This window comes from Adiantum capillus-veneris, chromosome 18 (assembly GCF_014529385.1).
Source record: "Adiantum capillus-veneris isolate H3 chromosome 18, ASM1452938v2, whole genome shotgun sequence".
NCBI lineage: Eukaryota > Viridiplantae > Streptophyta > Polypodiopsida > Polypodiales > Pteridaceae > Adiantum > Adiantum capillus-veneris.
Genome location: NC_140948.1, coordinates 34,147,014 through 34,157,116, shown reverse-complemented (window position 1 = coordinate 34,157,116; position 10,103 = coordinate 34,147,014).

The following is a 10,103-nucleotide window of genomic DNA, read 5'->3' as shown; positions in this document are numbered from 1 at the left end:
GATCACGGGCAGCAATCCAAGCAAGTTTTTTGTAGATAAGAGTGGGACAATTAGAGATTTTGTCCAGCCCGACTGTGAACCAATTATTAGATATCTTTTGAAAATCAAGAGCAAGTTTCGATGTTAACCAGGAGTTATCAATGGATAGCCATTTTCTAGGGATTTGTGATACCTTCCGAAAGATCAAACATTCCTTCATAACTATTGTTAAGTCTAGTAGGATTGTCTTCTCCAGTTGGAGAGAACTGACAAGGTCAGTTAAACAACTAAGTAAAGCTGATAAAGCTAGGTAAGGGTTTTTAGGAAAGCTAGGTATGTGATTGAGCCCATTGGCCAAGATTTTTGAACTTTGATATTGTCAATGATACTAAGATCACAAGTACAAACATGAAAACTGTACGTATCAAGGTTTTTTCAATATGTGGTAAATTGATTGCATGTACATTCGAGAACAGATTCATGCCAAAGAAAATCATTATTGTAAACCAAGTTTTCACAAGTTGTTGATACAACCAGCCAATGAGAACATTATCGAGCAGTTTGTGATTGCCAAAAAGAAGGTCAAAACACTCACAAAAAAGAGTTTTGGGTTGTATCCAATCAAGAAGTACATTATGGAAAAGACAATGTACGTAGATAAAGCCTTGGTTTGGAGCTACTTTGTTGAGGATCCTTCGTTCGCAAGGGCTCGCAGTAATCTGCAATTCCACCAAAGGTTACATTTCAAGAAAATTCCTAATAGGAGAGTTTCTGCCTCTACGCCTAGTGAAACTATGAGACTTTCCTCGGTTGGAGGAAGAGCTAGGTGTTAAAAAAGAAGTAAAAGATTTGGGGGTAGTGAGAGAATTGGGTCTTTTCAGAGCAGGAGAATCATCCTCATCAATACAAGGTTTGAGTAAGCTAGTGATAATCTTCACACCTTTGTAGTTAGCATAAGTGGTTATGTAGATTCCAAGTTCATCAGATTTCAGTTCCTTCAAGATATCCAGCATTAATCCACAAAAGATGTTAAAGGCAATCTGGGCAATTACAATCTAGTTAGCTTGGCCACCCAACCAGGAGCAAATAAGGGAGAGGTGAAAAGCAACTAGTTTTCTTGGGAAGAGTAGGTCCAGATGGTTGAGATTAAACCAAATGGCATGATCAAACCAGATGATGCTGGATTCCCAAGAGGATTTAGGGTCAAGAAATCTACAGGCACATTTAACATAGGGTCAAAAAACATTCCAAATGAATTCTGTGTAGAAGTCCGAGCTACTTTTAGCAAAATCCATGTTCCCTTTCGTATGGATATAAAGGCCAATATTAGAAGGGCACTTAGAATGGTCAATGATATTGAGGTTGAAGGGTGCCTTAATGAGTTCTCCTTTGTCAAGAAATTGCCCATCTTTTAAGATCTTGAGTCTGCAGTCCTCGACTGTAGATGCAAGGAGGTTGGCAAGGTAAACCCAAGTTTCACTCAAAATAGGTGCTAAGAAAGCTTTGTTGGGCAGGACCCATAGCTGATGGTCCACCCCAAAAGACTCGATCTCAATCTGTTTGACAGGTAAGAAAGGAACAACTTTTGAGATATTTGGCACCAATTCTAGGAGGTTAGAGTCATTGAGAGAACAAAGAATACTCTGAAATTCTTTGACAGCTTCAAGAGTTGCACTATCCCTACAAAAGATACCACCAGTTTGAGGGATAGTAGGGGTAGCCGGGGTACTAACAAAAGATGGATTGAGGCCGCACAGCTTCCTCAAAAAGTTAGACAAATCAGCCCCACAGGAAGAGAATAGGGCAAGCTTCTGTTGGTATTGCAGAGAGAGTATAGGAAGCTGGGATATGTACTGGGAAATCAAATTCACACCTTCCTTGGAGTCCTTATCTAAGGTAGCCAAAAATTTAACCCAATCATTAAAAAATAACATGTGCAAGATAGACATTTTCTTGTCTATAGTAAGAGCCGAGTCATATATTAGCTGAGATGCATCCAAGTTGTTAATATATTTGAGGACAAGAGACGTGGCCACAGAGAGGGGCTCAGAGGTCAATGCCAATCCTTGTGAGAGAGCAAGGGTCTGCAATATATCAAAAAAGATTTAGTGAGGTTACAATTACTTACACAAGTAAGTAATACAATCCTTGGCCTTTTTAGCAAGGAAGGGCCTGGTTCTAACAGCAAGAGCTCTTTTCAATTTATGTCCTTTTAGGTACAACTTAATCTATTCGAGAATCTTTGCATGATTCTCAGGGCTATGTTTTATAATCATGCGGGTTGTCATTCTAAAAGGTTTGTGGTCCTGAATGGAAATAATAGGACTAGTTACTGTAGATTGGGCCTGCAAACCTTAAATTGACAAGGTTAAAGACTATAGTAACCGTGAGCAAGGGACCAGAAAAATAGTCTAAGAGGGACCACCTAACACCAGCCAACCAAAAAAAGGAATTACAGACTGTGGGTCCACAACTTAGAGGTAAGTTTTAGAATCAGTTTCCAAGGCCAGCATCCCAGTTTTTTCAGAAGAAAGAAACTTTATGTTTAGGATGTGTCTGTAGTTGTTCTAACATAGATAATAAGACATAATTGAACTTTTACATTCAAAAGACAGCTGGCTTTAGAACAGAGGAGATGATAAGTACAAAACCATTCAGTCTTATAATTAATTTTGTACAATGATTGTAGAAATGAAGCACCATTCCAATATACAGTTTAACAAAAGAACTTCCCAAGCAGTAGGTACATGTGTAATCCAGTGTTGGACAGCTTACTAGCCAAAAAAAACTCTCCAAGATAAGATAGAGTCCTTACCTGCATCCATCCAAACAAAACAACAAACATGTTGGCCTTGGATGTGTTTTACAAGTATCAATGGACTACAGCAATTGTTATCCATGTCCACCTTACAAACTTTTTTCTAACTTACAAGCTTAGTCCATAGTATTCTTGTCAAAAAGTGTTTTTCTACCCAAAGTTTTTCTTAGTAAAAGCAAATCTCTTACCATAAACTTCTCTTCAAGCAATTCAAGTGACAAAGAGCCCTGACCAAACCATGAAGTTTTTTAAAAAGATATAACATGCTTTAAAGTGCTAGTACCACATCAATATTCAAAGCTATAAAGAGGAGCAACAATCTCCCAATAAGCATGCAGAAGCTGTAGTGTATAACCTATCTTAATAAAGAAAAGACCAAGTATTGCAACAACATGCAATCGGGCATAACACCCTAAGAACCTGTTTTTTAAGAAAAAACCAGTGCGCAGCAGGAAAGGAAACCATCACTACCCATGCAAATACCTATGGCAATCAATATCAGTACACAGTAGGGCAAAAAAAACCACCCATGTAAGTACCTGTGGCTGTCCAATGTACAAGGTCCATCAAGGTTTCTTATTGATAGTGCTACAAACCTTATGACAAATCGACAGTATCAAGCGAATCACGAGGCGTTATGCTGCTCAGTAAGCCATCCAAGTATGATCAATTAGTGTCGATTGAGCACTGCTATGCTAAGTAAAAAAGCGGCAAACAAGTCCTTTAAAGGAGCTAATGTTTGCTGCAGAGCAACCTCCCCCAAAAAAATAGTTTATACCAAGATTATATACCGCAACAGTTGGTACCATGTGTCCAAAACAACTTAAAATAGTAATACTGTAGTATAGAAGCAACTCGAAACACCCAGTAGAAGGGTAAACAAGTCATGCCAAAAATATCAACATCATATACCCTCATCGACCAATCAGGACCATAACCAGGATTCGTTTATGCAAAGCAAAAAACTACATCAAGCACCATCATATCAAAAAGCTAGCTACATCGTTATTTGCACAGAGAAATAGCACCCTTCTTTTTGAACAAAAATCTGTCTACAGAAAATATGCAAGGGTGGAGAAGCCAACCTGAGAGACCTGTGTTGCAAGCTCCATACTTCAAAGTAACACATCTAATTTGTACTTAATGTAAGCAGAACAACAACCAAAGCTAAGTGAGGGACAGAGATGCGCCTTCACCTCTTTAAATAGAGGAGGAAGGATGGCCGTCAGGTCAGTGTGATGAGCTAAGCGCCATGAATGGAGACACACCCCACAGCTACCGTGAGGCCGCCTATAGGCAACACGAGAGAGCTATACCAGGCACCTTCACGGCAAGTAATATTAGAGGCAGTAAACCGCCCCGTTTTGTACAAAACCACCTTGTCCCCCAGAAGGGATAATTCCTATGGTGGAGTCCTACTGTGGTGAAGCTAAAGGTGTCCAATTAAGCTAATGATCCTTTAGGTAATACAATGTGTGTGTGTGTGTGTGTGTGTGTGTGAGAGAGAGAGAGAGAGAGAGAGAGAGAGAGTGAGTGAGTTACGAAAAAGTGTGTGTGTGTGTTAGAGAGAGAGAGAGAGAGAGAGAGAGAGTGTGTGTGTGTGTGTGTGAGAGAGAGAGAGAGAGAGAGACAGAGAGCGTAGAAAATAGTAGATTATGAGAGTTTAAATCTCTTTGAGAGAAAGAATAGCAAATAACAAATTATGAGCGTTAGTTTAAATCTCTTTGAGAGAGAGAATAGAAATAACAAATTATGAGCATTAGTTTAAATCTCTTTTGAGAGAGAGAATAACATCTCTCTCTCTCTCTCTCTCTCTCTCTCTCTCTCTCTCTCTCTCTCTCTCTCTCACACACACACACACACACACACACACACACATCCCAAAAGTGCTGCAGTGAGTGCTTCATTGTGAGCACATTGCTTGGCATGGGCGGTCACCACATTTGTGATAAAGGGGCCCTGTTTTGGTATCCAGGTAAGCTTTTGATGTTGTGTATCATGTTAATGTCAAGAGACTAGTGCATGCTATTTTCCGATGCTCTCACTTTACACCGTTGCAATAAGTTCAATACAATGGGTAATGTAAAAAAAAAGAAAAACATATCTCCGTATTTTTATAAGAACCAATATGAAACTTGTCAATTATGCTGTTTAATAGTAAAGAAAGAAGATGTGCAAGAGAAATGGATATTTTTAGAGGGTTTCATGCTCTTATTATATTGTCAATAATAAAGAAAGAAGATGTGCAAGAGAAATAGATATTTTTAGAGGGTTGCATGCTCTTATTATATTGTCAATATCTATGAATAGCATTTTTTTTTTGTATGATTCATAACTCAATGGTAGAGTTTAGCATTCTACTCTTTTTTTGGCATGCATAACCTATGCTCTTGTGTGAAACATCCAGATTCGAGATTCCCACCAACTTATCTCATTCACACATGTTATTGCAATGCCAAGAATATTCTAAACCTTCCTCACACTATGTACATTTTGATCTCAATATAGTAGCTTTGATAAGCAACAAATACAAACTTTATCGGCTTGCTACCATTTCTCCTTTGTGAGTTTGTCTTTGCCACCATCCATTTGATGGATTGTACTCAATATTTATGGCTATATGGACATACACATCCACACTTTGCTACGATTTAGTCCATTTTTATTATAACTTTAACTACTGCAAACCTACTTTTCCACATGTTTTCTCGCTTATGTCTGCATCAAAGTGCATTGGCCTCACTATTGGCTTGAATATGACACCATGTCTCACATGGACCCCTTACATATTGTCATAATCAATAGCGACATCCTTCTTATTCTTTCACATATTGACATACTGTCATATGAGGTATATTTTTTGTTAGCTCCCTACCTTACCTAATCCCCTATCCCTTTTCATCAGTTCCCTTTTATACATACACGAGCTTACTAATATCTTTGAGTTATCTTCCCCTTTCTTGAGATACTACCTACGTGTAGGCACCAAACTTGGGGTTTCACTTAAATATTGAGCTCATAGTCCGTTGTTTCTAAACAATTCCAAGTTCTCAAAAGACACCTAAGATCCCAATAGAGTCTAAACTCACTCTTCATTACATGAGATTTTTCTTTTAGGGCTTTATATACCAACTAGGCATGATCTTTCTATCGTGATAACACATAGACACTTGCCTATCTTGCTTCCACTTCTAAGCAGGTGTCTATTTGCTTGGAAAGGTAACATAACTGGTTTAATTTCTCATTTCAAACTAAACAGTTTCCATAATATCTCTATATTTTAAAACCTTGAGCTTACGCATTCCAATGGAAGATATGTTGTGAGTGTGTAGGAAGGTCCTCCTTTGCTCCTAATGTCCATGCATAGCTAAGCAAGGTGTAGGAAGAGCAACACCAATGACACCACTTGTGTGACAAATGAAAGACCAAAAAGCATAGTCGCAAGGCCCATCTTGTTGCATGCAAAGGAGAAACGTTGAAAGGAAACTAACATAGTTTCCATGGGGGCTGGACGCGGATGCTCTCTCTCTCTCTCTCTCTCTCTCTCTCTCTCTCTCTCTCTCTCTCTCTCTCTCTCTAACACACACATGCGCGCGCGCAAGAGCTTTGGCCATGGAGTTGGGACCAGGAGTCCTAAACTTGTGGCGTTGTAGGTCTAACTTCTCTCGCAAGCCAATTGGACAACCTCATGCTCCCTAACAAGTAGTGGTATGGGAATAGCGGAGACAACCATCTCGATTGTTGATGTCTGTGAGGTTCTAAATTTCTGAAAAAAGTGATGCTTCACCTACGCGTGAGAGAGAGAGAGAGAGAGAGAGAGCACTTTTGATGCGTGGAAGTCTTTAGTGGTGAAGGATTTCTCAAGCTCAATAAAGAAGTAGTATAGATATCAAAGTATTAAATTTGAGGGCTGGAGTTTTTTTATGGCCTTCAATAGGAGAAGTAGAGTAACCCTTTAAGTGATACATGGATGCCTCTAGGGCTCATCTCTCTCTCTCTCTCTCTCTCTCTCTCTCTCTCTCTCTCTCTCTCTCTCTCTCTCTCTCTCTCTCTATAACACACACACACACACCAGTGCCCCATACAATAGTGTAGCAGATTTTCAATAGGTGTGCTCAGGGTGGTGAGAGAGTGATCGTGGATGTACTAGGAATTCAACTTTTATATGTTTATCATGCTCTTCTATTTTGGGTTATTTGAGATTCCCAATGTTTGCAATAAGCCACGTTTAGTGTATCTTTGCTACTAAAATTGTAATTTTTTGGCTAGATTTCAAGCTTGCTAATGAAGAAAATTCACAAAATTTTACAGGTTTTAGTGTCAATACTATCAAATTTTCAAATTTCAACTAAAATTCAAAAGCTTGTTTTTTTGTGCAATTTTTTATTTTAAGATTCTTCCAATATATTAAAAAAAATTGCAGGCCCTCTTTGAGAAATCCCCCCCCCCCTCTCTCTCTCTCTCTCTCTCTCTCTCTCTCTCTTTCTCTCTCTCTTTCTTTGCACGCTCATGCTGTCCCACATAAGGTGTAGGTAACGTCAATCGACTCCAAGATCATTTGACTTTGACCCTTTGTGCAAATGTACAACATGCAATGTGAACATTCTCGTGGCTAGAAGGAAAATTATACATGAAGGTACCAAGTGCGAGATTTTTGCTCAACATTATACAATGCCTGAAATCTTTGAAAGTTCTACATTTTTTGAAGCTCAAGCATAAATTTCAAGGCTAGAAAGAAAAAGGGAGTTCCTTAGGCTCCCAACAATCTAGCTCGGGTATTTCCCAATGGGATCGACATTGAGGGCATTCGGACCGTCAAATTTGGATTCTCGAGTAAATTCACGGCAAAAAAGTAAATTCGGGCCAGCAAGTAAATTTGAGCTAGTCAAGATTGTCTTGCATCTTGTATATCAAAGCCACATGCCCTATTCAAGGCATGGCTCTAACCACCACGCTTACATGCTTTCACTGAAGATTGTGATACTCCTATGCATTACATTATAAGTGCAGACTGATTTGTAAATTTGGGTTCCGATCGCATGGTCTACAATGCATATGTGTCATGGTCTATCACCTTCACCTTTGATCCCATTTAACAACGCCCATGCCATGCTCAGCGTTCTTTACGGCTTTTAAAATGTGAAGTAGAGCCACCCTTTACAAAAACAAAAGTAATCACCCTTCAAAATTGAAAACTTGAGTGAAACTCCATGGCTTCACTCCATGGCCTTGCTAAAGAGTTTAAATAATATAAATATAGATATAATACTAAGTGCTGTGACTTTTTGACTGAACTTAGAAGTCAAAACAAAGTCTTTTCATTTTCTAACATCTTAGTTAGTCCCTCTCTAATACATGGAATCTCACCAGATTCCTTCAACATCTTAGAGTTGCATGAGACGAAAATGCCCATGTAGGTGTCGCGCTTCAAAATGAAGACCTCAAAACAAGATTGTAATCAATGGCTTGAGCCAGTTCACCGCAACGGGATCTATGTTGAGCACACGATAGACTTCATATTAACCTTTCACTTTGTCTTTTCATGCACCTTCGCCTTTCATTTACATTTCCCAAATGATATCTGATGAGATACCGACTTGAAAGACATGGGTACTCCCCTACGTGCTACTTACCCTTCACTTTTACATTTCAAACCAAATGAGTTGCTACTTATCTTTCACTTTTACATTTCAAAACAAATGTTTCTTAAGGTTCTTGAAACGAAGGAGAGAGTGACACATGGATGCCCTCTCCTTCCTTGAAAGTTTTAACCTCAACTATATATAGTATAGATATAGATGTTTTTGAAATTTATTGTAATCTAAATAATTTATTGTTACACTTTTTCCAAGAAACATAATATTTTGATTGTGATAACAAATCTTCTCATCCCCTTTTGGAGGGAAATGGCTAAAAAGGTCAATAGCAAAGTACCAGACACATAGGTCAATTGTGGGACTACAACAAAAGCTATTGGAAAGGAACAAAACAATTGGCCTTTGAATTAAACCTCAATAGTTCACAAAGATTGTTGACCGCTAGAGCCCCTGAACGCCTCAATAGGTTCTATTTACATTACTGTGAGTCCAAGCTCGACTGGAAAGCCTAGCATCGGCATGTGAGCATACATTTTTTTAAAACCACAAACTAAGAGTGTGTATCTCTCCCTCATGGAATCAAAGGATTGGTTCTCCCTGGTAAATAAGCAGTTGGGAAAACTCTGGTCAGGGTCAAGATGGGAGAAGGTCATGAGGAACATATGGTGCCCTCAACGATCGCTTAGGATGAAGGTCTTCTTATGGAAGGTGTTATGGGGAACAATGCCAACTAGTGTGAAGTTCCTTGATAGGGGAATTGGTTCAGAGAGATGCTCACAATGTAGAATGTCTAGTGAAGACCTCTTTCACATGTTCAAGGAGTGTCCATCAATCTATGGTCTTCCAAGAAAGATTTGCAAACTGATCCATAAAAACCTAGAAAATAGGATTCTTCAAGAACGATCTCTTCTGGGAGGGAAGATATTCAAGAGTCAGATGCTACTCATTGCTACACAAATCGTGAGGTTTTACTACTTTAAACACATTTGGAAAAAAAGCAACTGTTGGATCTTCGACAATTCCCTGAAAGTAGCAAAGTTCACGAAGATAATCCAAGACAGCAAGGTAATAATCTCAACATTGGAAAGCAAAGAAACTCAGAAAAGTGGAACAAGACCGTAGATGCCATACTAACAAACATGCAAAGGTAAAAGTATGAGCTCATTTGTAGTCATGGGGTGGCTCTCCCTTTAACCAATGTATATATGATCCGGTGAAGTGGCCATGGTTCGTGACAAGCATGGCAAGAATTTGTAATTTTTTTGAATCTCTTAATTTAATACACTCACATTGTGAGTTTCGCAAAAAAAAAAAAGACATAGTGTCACTTTATGATACATGGGCTCACATGCCCATGGCCCATGTATCATAAAGTGACACTATATAATACATCCACTCACAATTATGAGTTTTGCCCCAAGAAAAAACATATAGTGGCTTTCTCTCACAAAGACACCGTTTATTATTAAATTCTTCTTATTGTTTATGTAGGCCATAGTGAACTTTCACCTTGTTTCTTTTATGTCTCGACAAGATATATTTAAGAGTTTTTAAGGCCATGAGAAATGGAAGATCTTTGAGGAATGAAACACGATAATTGGTCTTGTTTATCAATAATAACAGTGCAAGCTGCTAGGGGTGGCTCGCCAGATAGTCGATGTAATTATGGTCTCTGGGTGATGTCATGGCTCGACACGAGCATGGCAAGA